Genomic DNA, 11911 nt, shown 5'->3' with positions numbered 1-11911 from the left:
TGCGCTAATTATGGTCACATCAAATATCCCCAAACCGAACCTTTACTCGTCCCGAGTAAAGAGGTGACTAAAACTAGACCTTTATTTAAACTAACCTAATAACATAACCGATATGAGACAATTAGCGGGTCTCACTCCGCCCCTTCAACTCACAACAAGACAACCATGAGGTAGGATGCCTTCTTGCAAGGCAAGGTGGGTCTTGCCAAAATGGCGACACATCCAAACATTAAAGCACATAAAATCACATAATGGATGCATCTACAAAAAGAATAGCCACTTTCCTCATCTAAGTGGCGGAAATTATCTACAAGGGAAGCAATTCAAGGGTACACAATCCTTCATAGATGCAATTTGTTCAAACTACTAGGCCTAGAAGGATACCAATAAATCACCTCCAAGTTGTGTCAAGCTAGGGTACCTTTGTCCTCAATCGTTAAATGCTTTTGTCAAGAGTAGACTCCTTATGGTGTTAGAAACACTGGAGGATCGCGGAATTCCCCCTCTTGCCTAGACAAGAAGAAGGGTCGTCCCCTCTCTACCATGCACAAAAATGGATACAATGGATGAAGGGATCAATAGATATTTGAGTTTCACTTTGGGAGTTTGCTTTTGTTTTTGTTTTCCCCCCCAATTTCTTGTGGCATTTGACATTTGAGAACACTTTCTTTTTGCCATTTCTTTTTGATTTTTGGCATTTCAATACTTGACAACTTTTTTGCATTTCTTTTTGAACATTTTCAAAGTCACCCCAATTAGTAACGAGGGTGCCTTGTATTTGAAGCTTAGGAGTTCTATTTTTGCTCCTCTTTTCATTTGATGCATTTTTGCAAACTTTCTTTCACTTTTCATTTCTTGAACTCAAATTTTGAACAATTTCTTTTTGTGCCCATTCCCTTTGATGACAAAATGTATGGTAGAACATGGATGATGGATGTATGCATGGTTTCAAGGGTCACCTGGGAATAAACGGTAGCCAAGGAGTTATCACACCACAAGGTACTCTTGACTAGGCCTTAATCCATGGGTCAAAGGATACTAGCATGACACATCCTAGGGTGTTTTACAAGTATTCTAACAAGCAAAGTCTTAAGAAGAAAAAGCATCTACTAGGGCCTATATACACTTGTCAAGCTTCCCAAATAGATGGTTTCGCAAAATTTTTCTAACCATGCAAACTACATGCCATGATGCAACTAACATATAAACATACTAATGCAAATGATTCTACCAACTAATATGCCAAATAAACTAAATGCAATCCTAAATTCACATTGTTTTTACCGCATCAATCAAAATAAAGCCACATAGTCATTAACATAAAGAGGAAAAAAGGAGATTGGAAAGATCATACCATGCGGTCTTCAATATCCTCATGTCTCGGATGTGGCGTAGTCAATCAATGTGAAAAAGGATGAACAAACACAATATATACAAACAATATATACAAACCTACGCTACAAAGGAAATGAACTTGTTTTTGGGTTTTTCAATTTTTCAAATTTTTATGGTTTTTGATTTTATGAAATTAAACAACATATTTTTGGGATTTTTCGAAATTTTTCAATTTTTATGCTTTTTGGAATATAAATTCTCATCCCCCACTTTATTTTGGACATTGTCCTCAATGTACATGTAGGAGTAGGAATAAAAAGGAAATACATGTTTTTGGATTTTTGATTTTTTTGAAATAAAGTACAAATGCAATATGATATGCATTTCTATATGACATATATAACAAATGAATGCAATCTAAACTACACTATATGATGCATGATTTAAACTATGGTCACTTATGATCAAACCTCCCCAAACCGATTTAAACACTATTTCTAGTGTAGAAATGAATAGGATTGGTCATTAGTGACTATGCATGAATTCTAATCTAAATGCAACTATCTACATGAATCATATGGGATAAATACAATGCAAACTAATCTATATGAACTAACTAATGTAAATGCAATATGAAATATAATACAAATGCAAGCTTAATGTATATGTAAATAACTAAATGCAAGTGGAAATGTAATGCAAAGTGAAAGGAAAGGATATCTTACAAATGGTGGTTTGAGGTAGGACTCCACCAAACTATGTTCAAATTGTAAAGGTTCTTGTCCATAGAGCTCAAGGCTCTTAGTAGAAGATCAAAAGCTTGTGAACAAGCTCCAAATAAGCATAAGTATGGGTTGTTCCATTTGAACACGAAATTTGGCCAAGGAATTTTGTCATATATCCTTTCTTTCACCTTGTCCTTGGCACTAGAGCTTTCCCGATGCTTCAAACCAATTAGCCCATGATTCTTGTCATCATAAGGTAAGAAGTATGGTTCATGGTTGCCCGGAGACTTCCACTCACTACCCTCTCTTTCACTTTCGGTGATGATGATAGCACTTTGATTTGTCAATCCTTCCAAAGTAGAAGGAGAATTCTCATAACATTGATGATCGGATACCTTAGGAGTTGAGATTGTGGGTGCCAAACCTCCACAAGCACGTTCATTTGCAATTTTGTTCTTGAGCTTCTCCACCAAGTACCCTTTATATGATGTTTTGACCTTTTGGATAAGGTCCACCATATCATCTCCAACAATCATAGGTTCCATGGTGGGTGCGAAAAGGTCTTCATGGTCAATAGGAAAGAGGAATTCATCTTCTTCATGGAAGCATACCTCAAACTTCTCAAGGATGGGCTCCTCAAGTAAGGCAATCTCACAACTCCATTCCTCTTCTTCATTGCTAGACACATATCCCGCACAAGCTTCTTCCATAGGCTTGTCATCGTCGCTATCTCCATAAGAATCATAAATGGGGGCTTCACTCTTCTTCACCAACTCATTCTCCAACACCTCAACATCTACTTCAAATGACACACCCTCATACTCACAAAGGCTAAGAGTATTTGGCTTACTCAACCTCATATCTTCATCATCAAATACCACACTTTCATACTCACAAGAGCCCAAAGAGGTTGGCTCTTCCCACTTCTCATCAAAGGTAACTCCTTCAAACTCACATTCATGGTCAATGTCCAAGGAGTGGTGGGGGGTGGTTTCTTGGGATTCTCTCATTTGGGCAATTTGAATCTCCAACTCCTCACTTTGGGCAACAATGCCTTGAAGAACATTGTCCCACTTTTGGCTCTCCTCTAGCATTTGTTTGAAGAAGTTTTGTTGATCTCCCATCATTTGGAGAATCATATTTTCAATGGGTTCATCTTCTTGTTGTGGGTAGGTGTGAAAGTGGTTGTATTGTAGCAATTGAAGTTCATTGTGAAATGGGTATTGGGTGGGGTGATTATGGTGGGAAAAGTTGGGGTAGTAGTTAGGATTTTCATTGTACAAATAATAAGGTAGGTTTGTGTTGACTTGCTCCTCAAACTCCCCATACCCATAGTCATACTCAAAAGATCCACCACATACTCCATGTACCAAGTCTTGGGTCATCATAGCTAAGACAAGGAAACAACTACAAGCATGGAAACTACACAAAAATGGTAAGAACAATCCTTGAGGAACAAGTTCCTCAAGGTGAAAGCACAATTAAAATAGACAAACAAATAAGAACTTAATCACATAGCACCATCCCCGGCAACGGCGCCATTTTGATGAGAGTGTCGTCGGGGCTCTCAATCAAACATATTTATAATACTCAACAAACAACTAGTTAGCGGTAAGTCGAGGTCGATCCATGGGACGGTGTGCTTTGGGTTCTAAGTCTATCTATATCAATTTATGCTAGTGTCACAATTTGGTTGGGTTTGTAGTTGTGTCTAAACTAATGCATGCAATATAGTAAAACAAGCAATAAAAGGAAGGATGTAAACAAATGATTAAGAGTGCTAGGATATCATGGGGTCATAGGGGATTCATGGTGTTGATCATACAAACATGTTCACAAGGTTGCAAGCAATTAATGTTGTGGAGGAACCGAGTTGGGTTATATCTTACGGTTCATAGGAAGAGTTGGGTCCCGGAGCCGAATCGATTAGATTGTACAACACCTACAAGTCGACTTACTTTCCTCCTATTCAACTTCTATGCATGGTCTAACAAGACTCGAGTTGGTTTATATCTTACAAGTCAAGTTGAAAAGATAAGAGATGGTAAAAATGCAAGGATTCATAGGCTTAGCATTTCATCAAACATAACATGTGCATAAAGTTGACATCACAACAAGCAAGCAATTTGATTATGAAAACACATTAGATTAAGCATGAATCAATCCCATGTTGGTTTCTCCTAATTACCCATTAATCCTAGCTAAAGAAACTACTCACTCATTATCATGGGAAACATGTCATTAATGGTGTCAATCATCACAACAAGTATAAACATGATAATAGAATGAAGAAATAAACAATAAAGAGAAAAAGGGTAAAAGAATTATACCAACTTGAGATGATCCAAATAATAAAGCAAAGAATAATAGAAGAAACTTGATTGATTGATGGAAGGTTGTCAATCTCCCAATAATAACCCAATAATCTTCAATTACCCAATAATAAACTTGAATGATAAACTTGAATAATAATTAAGGAGAGATTAATGTGTAATTTGTGGAAAGATTAAAGAGTAATCTATTCTAATCTACTCCTAATCTAATCTAAAGAAGGATTTTCTACCCAAAAACAACATGCTTGATTAATTACAAAGATGGGGTATTTATAGTGGAAATTAGGTGGGATGCATTAGGTTAACTAAGGGCTAAACTAGTAATTACACTTTTTAAGTTGAGCAAGGAGACTCCGGTATTTTCTGAGAGAAGGGCTTCTCTTTTCGTAGCTTGAAGAAGACAATCCGTGCTGTGAAGAAATCCGTGCGTATTGGGGTCGGGACGGCCGGAATCTGGCAATGGAATCCGAGCGGATTCAAGAGAATCCGGGCGGATTCGGGTGGAGGAATCCGAGCGGATTCAAGAGAATCCGGGCGGATTGGGGAAGGGGAATCCGGGCGGATTGTAGGGAATCCGGGCGGATTCTCCTCCAGAGAATTTTCTTGTTTTTCCCAGCCAGAAGACGGGCGGATTGGGGACAATCCGAGCGGATTGTAGGGGACGGGCGTCTTCTTCTCGGGACGCGCGGATTCCCGAACAGCTTCTTTGTTTGACCTCGGATTGTAAAACGGACGTTATTTTCTCATCCGGACTCTTATTGGAGTGATTCAAAAGCCTAGATCGCTTGATTTTTCGACGCCGTTCCATCTAACATATTTTCAGAGCCAAAGGATCAACTCTTGGTTTGGTTTTCGAGCGATTTCTTCTTGTAATGCCTTCCCTCTCGTCATTCTTACTTTTAACCCTTTGATTCTTCTATATACACTTTATTCCTACATCTTTGGTCATCATTCTTGCCTCCTCTTCATACTAGTCCATCTAATATCATCAATAAGCTTCCAAATATGCACAAAAGACGGGAATTTCCGCCTTATTATCTCCTTTTCTACAAAACATATGAAATGCGATAGAAAAGCAAATAGGAAGGTTTTGACGGATAAAATGACCATGAAATGCTATAATAGTATGCAAAATAGGCTCAATTAGGGGACTAAATGTGCGCTAATTATGGTCACATCACTCTTTCATCTCCCAAAACTGTCAAAACCATCACCCACAAAATGGCTCCCAAAAAATCAACTAGAAGAGAACTTCAAAACCTTAGAAATTCATTCAACCCCAAATATATTGCCCAACAAAAAATGGCCACACAATCCGCTGCAAGTATTGAAAAATCTGACAAACCCACCCCGTCTCCTTCCAAGCCGCCAACAGTCAAACCAAATGTTGCACGAAAGAAATCCATGGCTGTCAAAGGAAGAGGCCGTGGTAGAGAAGGCCGTGGTGGATTGAAACGAAGCCCACCAATCTCTTTGATGTTGGACTCAAATGTCGATGTTGATTCTGAGGAAGACGAGCCCACGCTCAAACAAATAGCAAGCAACATCCAAAAAGACAAAGAAATTGATGATGATGTGATTGTTGCTACTGTTGTTGAAGAAGAAAAGGAAAATGAGGTTGTTGATGATGTTGTTGAGGAGGAGAAAGAGAAGGAATCAGAAAAAGTGAGTGAAAAAGATGAGGAAAAAGAGAGTGAAAAAGATGAGGAAAAAGAAAGTGAGTTAGAAAAAGAAAAGGAAGCAGTGAATGAGAATGATGCCGAAAAATTTGATTCCCCAAATCCAAATTCAGAAAAAGAAGTCCCTCATGAGGAAGAGGTCATTCCCAACATTGACACCACAGATGAACCCACCAATGAAAACATTGTTGCTGATGAATTCGACCCCCTTTCAACCGAAAAACCCAAAACAAAATCCCACATCAAAATCACCGAACTGTTTGGTGATGATGATGATGATATTATCATTGAAACTCCCACCAAATCAAAGGGAAAATCCAAGGCTGGTCTCAAAAGAAAGAAGGAATCAAAGCCGCAAACGGCTAAAAAGCCGAGGTACCCACGGAAGAAGGAGGTGGTCCTTCCAAAGGAAGATGATGATGTTATTGAGGATAAAATTCCTCTCAATACATGTACGAAGTTGATGGTCACCATACACGATGAGGCATTCAAAAACGAGGTTCTTGCTCATCTCAACTCTCTCGACCTTCCGGATGACACTCTCAAGCTATGTCACGGCATGCTTGCATGTTGCTTCCACAGTGGGAGACGTTACAAGAAAACATGGTATGATTCTTCCCCGGCTTTTGCATTCTTCAAAACTGCTATTTTTGGTCAGGGCTGGTTCAATCTCCTCGACAAATACTCTCCGGTTTACTTGTCGGAGTTAGTTCAGTTCTATGCAACAGTCAAGGTTGATGTTGCATCAGGAACTCTCTCGGCCTTTATCAATCGAAAACCCTTTGTCTTGACCATTGACCAACTTGCCTCTTACTTTGAGGTTGAAGCCGTGGGCCTTACCACCTTCCCTAAGACCACCTGGGGTGATATTGATGAAGCTATGGCTAGTGAGGTTATGAGAACCCTTCGACCCGACAATGAAAATGGCACCACCAACATATATGCCCATGAACTTCAAGCCCCCCACCGTTTCACCTTTAACCTTGTTCACCGAGCCATCTTACCAAGCAATAACAGTAGGGGACGATGTTCTCTCCTCGAGATGCTCCTCATTCACCACATTCACAAACGCCGTCCCATCAACCTTCCCCACCTAATATTCCACCGTATCAATGAGATTGCCCCCGAACTCCAAAAGGGGAAATTTGATAAGAAAACCGTGATTCCATACGGTATGTGGTTGTCCATTGTCTTCATGAAACGAAAGATTGTCATGAAAGGTAGCCCCGGTATCGAAAAACTCAGTGATGACATGACCATGGGTTTGCTTTCTCAAATGACATTGGCTATCAACAATGGGAAGTTGACCCGCAAGTTCTTGGGTAGAGGTAAGACTGGTGCAACAGTTGGCTCAACTGTTGAAATGGGTGTTGTTCTCGGTAAGTTGGACAAGCTCATGAACATGGTGTCCAAATTGGTTATGGACAATGAGACCCTTAAGGAAGATGTGGCTGAGCTCAAAACCTTGAATGAAGATCTCATTGAGCGTGTACAAGCTCTTGGTGGTCATGTGTCAGATGATGAATAAGGCATCCGTACCTACCCTTGCCCTCCTATCCTTTTGGCTCTTTGTTTTTAATTCTTATGCAAACTATGGGCTGTTTCTTTTCTCTTATTTTGAACATTTGTCTTTGGTTTAATTATGTACTACTTGAACATATTTATGTCCTTCTCTTGATGATGTCAAGAGGGGGAAGTAGTTAAATTATGTGTTTATGTGTTAACTAACAACTCTTCGGCTAACGTTCACCGTGAATTTGTCTTAGCTATGATGATTAGATGTTCTACTTAGGCCAAGCATGTTGACCCCCACTCACCTTGATCATGTTTAATTGATATCCTTACTATTCGGTTCAAAGACCGACTCACCATGGGCTTAGGGGGAACTTCACACATATTTAAAACTTGCCATCATCAAAGGGGGAATTTGTTAGAACACACTTGGTTGATGATGCCAAGTTTCATTATGATTTAATTGTTTGCCTCTTAGTAAATGTTTAGCAAATTGAAGCATCCCATGATTGTTCAAAGAAAGTCAAGATGATCAAGATGAAGGACAAGTCAAGCATGCCCATTGTCTAGAACAAATGTTGTAAACGAGGTAGTTCAACATATTTCTTTTACGCATAAGTTATGGCAAAACCGTGCAACAGTTCCTGAGACTGTTACACCATGGTTTCTGGTACTAACGAATGGAGAATTTTCGGGAAAATTTACAAGTGTTTGAAATTATTTAAAAAGCTTTTATATGTTCAAGAGGAACATTATTTCAAAACTGAAGAACAAAAAGAACAAAAGAATATGCTTGCACAATAATTTAAAAGATGCCAATCCCATTTGTGCAAGTTGCCTTTCATGCTAAAAATGGGTCTTATGCTTTTTCCATTTGTGGCAAAATTGTGAGTTCCCATATTTTATGGGAAACACTCCTTCTCTTTGGAAAAACGCAGCCCCTTGAGCCTCTCAAACCTGATTGTTCTTTTATATTTTTTAAATGAAAATGCATGCTACAAACTTGTGGATATTAGATTAAAGTAGTGTTTAAGATCCTTCTCTTACACACTACCTTTCTCTATAAATAGCCACTTCATTTTTCATTTATTGCAAGACTTTGAAAGAGCATTCATTGTAAACACTTTGCAAATCTTTTCAAAGATTAAAAGCTTTGTTCTTCAATCATTTGCAAAACCGTTTTACTTTTTCAAAAGTCTTCAATTGTTTTTCAAAGTCAAAATCTCCAAGTATCAGTTCGCTTAATCAAGTTGCATAAACGAATATGTTCAATGATTCTCGTGTTTAGGTCTTAATTGTAATCTCCATGTTCTTAAGTGAACCACCGAGATTCGACTCAAAACCGTTGAGATAGAACCTTTAGTCTTGAAGCGGAGTAGCTTTGAGCAAGAGAAAGTCTTGAAGCGGAGTAGCTTTAAGCATTGCAACCGGAGTAGGTTGGCGAGTTGTTTCATTGTAATGGTTTAGTTAAGTTTGAGTAAATTTCTAAACAAGCAATAAAATAACGGTTGGACGTAGGCTCCGGAGTAGGAGCTGAACCAATTTTTAAACATCGTCTTGTTTGTTTATTTACTTTCACGTTCTCTTATCATTCTTCTTTTACACGTTAATCTCGCTCTCAGTGCTGTGCAACAGTCTCTCATACTGTTGCATAGACCTGCTGTACCGTTTGTGAACTTACAATCCATTAAGTTTCTCAAACTCGTATTAATAGATCTTACTTGTGTTAGTCATTAACCAAGTAAGGGAGAAAATTTTTAAAGGGTACACCTAATTCACCCCCTCCCCCTCTTAGGTGTTTATCGTTCTTAACTCTTCACTTTCCTAGACGGATTTTGAGTTTGACCCCAAAACAGGAGACGAGCCAAAACCGGGTTGTAGAACATCTCAGGAACTCAGTCGCATCTTTTAAGAGGCATATCTCTTAGCTCAGGATGAATATCAGGGCACATGATAGCTCATTTGAAAGCTAAGAGAGTTAAATTTCACCTCCAAAAGGAATCAACCTTATACGTTGAGTAAATCTTGAGTTATTGAACGTTTAGTGCACGTAGGTCATGGGCTGTCCAGTAATGCGCAGTCTGTTTGCATCCGCCATATCTCAAGCTATAGAGCCGATATAGTTGTGATTCAAATTCCATTGTTTAGCTAAGATCCCAATCTTTCCATTGACATAAGAATCAAAGGTTTTGCATGAGCATAACTTGAGATATAAGACAAAGAAAGTAGGCCTGTTGTAAGGACACTTCAAAAAGGCGATGAAATGCATTCAACTGTGATCCATCCCTTGGAATTTTTATTTTGGCTTAAAAATGAATCACAATGCAACAACTTTTGTTGCAGTAACGAGTAGTTACTATATGTGTATCATATATATGATTACTCGTTATCATATATATACCATTGGCAGAACTCGTAACGAGTAGTTACTATATATGAATCATATATATGATTACTCGTTATAATATACATACCACTGGCAGAACTCGTAACGAGTAGTTACTATATGTGTATCATATATATGATTACTCGTTATCATATACATACCACTGACATAACTCGAAATGAGTAGTTACTATATGTGTTGAGTTGGGTCATACAAGTTGAGTAGGTCATGTGTCGAGTCGGGTCATACGGCCGGTTCAGAATATGGTTTAGATCGAGTACGGATCTCGAGGTAAGTCATACGTGTTAAAAAAAGTTTATAGCATATTTTACCAATTTCAATTGAAAAACCCACTTTTTAAAATTAAATCATATCTAATATTAATAGTATAACTATATTAAGTGATTTATAAAAATAAAAAAAAAATTATTTTATTATCAAATGATTTAAAAGATATATAAAAGTAAAATTTTAATAATAGATTCTTGATTTATATTTGACCCATCGGGTCGAAAGGGTCGGGTCAGAATATGGTTTAGGTCGAGTACGATCTAGGGGCAGGTCATATGTGTAAAAAATGTTTATGACGTCTTTTATTTTACCATTTTCAACCGAAAAAAATACTTTTTAGAATTAAACCATATCTAATATAAATAATATAACTAACTAACTATATTCATTACCTATAATACTTATCTTAAGAGATTTATAAAAAAATTATTATCAAATAATTTAAAAGACATATAAATTAATATTTTAATAATATTCTTATTTTATCTTTGCCCCATGGATCGAAAGAGTCGTGTCATAGTTTAATGCTAAAATAACGGATTATTTTGAGTTCGAGTCGGGTCGAGATTTTATCCTCCTCGTATGATGTTTTGGATACTAATTTGTGTTCATACTATTCATAATTGATAAACTCTAAACATTTTGACACGTAAGTAGCAGAAGCAATCAATAATGATATTACTTGTAGTAGTGCATGAGATTTTTCGTGTTCATTAACTAATTTATGCAACTTATAAAGTCATAATCGTACATTAACGAGAAAATAATAGAATCATATGAATTTACTTATTTATCAAAATAAAGATCACTATATTCCGAATTTCATTACCAACGTAATATTATTCGAGTACATTTCCATTTAGAAGTACTTCAATCTTATTATTTTGATACATAACATACGAAATTTGTAAGTAGAATACATAAAATTATCCCTCAAATTCTTCCGTTGACACAAACTCAGATGATTTGACGAAGAAGATACCCATCCTTAGTTCCGTTCTCGGCGTTCTGCTTGCTCAACAAGTGTCCGTATCCTTTCATATTCTAGTTGATTATCTAGCATATGCTTACAATATGTAATGGTTTTTTTTTTGCCCTCTTGGAGGGCCGAGAAAATGTTGCTTGATTTTTGAATACGAGCCAACGGAATTACAATTGCAATGTTTGCATGTCCAGCGCTTCCCATCTCCTCTAATTACTTCGTTATAGAGTGGTTGTGTAGTAGCCATTTTTATACGAATAATAAATTTAAATTTTTTATAAGATGATATATGAAGATTTTATAGTAAATTAGACTAATGCTAGGCGTCGTTAAATAAAAATATGTTAAATATACCTTGTGAATTTATAGGATAAAAATCCATTTATTTTTCGAAACTATATGAATTCTATACATAAATTTTTTGTCATATCCATAATTTTTTGTTATAAAAACTCAAAAGTCAAATGTTTAACACCTCTCCCCCAATAAAACAAAAAATGAAAAAAACTTGTCTTCCCGATACAAGACTTCTTTAACCCCTCCTCTTCCCAATACAACACTTGAAAACATAAAAAAAAAATAGAAAATAGAAAATAAAATACTTCATCTTCTTCCTCCGGTAAAACAAATACCAACACATTATCAATTTTTTTTTTCTATCCCTCCTT

The sequence above is a fragment of the Silene latifolia genome, chromosome 8 (genome assembly GCF_048544455.1).
Source record: "Silene latifolia isolate original U9 population chromosome 8, ASM4854445v1, whole genome shotgun sequence".
Taxonomy (NCBI): domain Eukaryota; kingdom Viridiplantae; phylum Streptophyta; class Magnoliopsida; order Caryophyllales; family Caryophyllaceae; genus Silene; species Silene latifolia.
Note: the sequence above shows the minus strand (reverse complement) of the source record.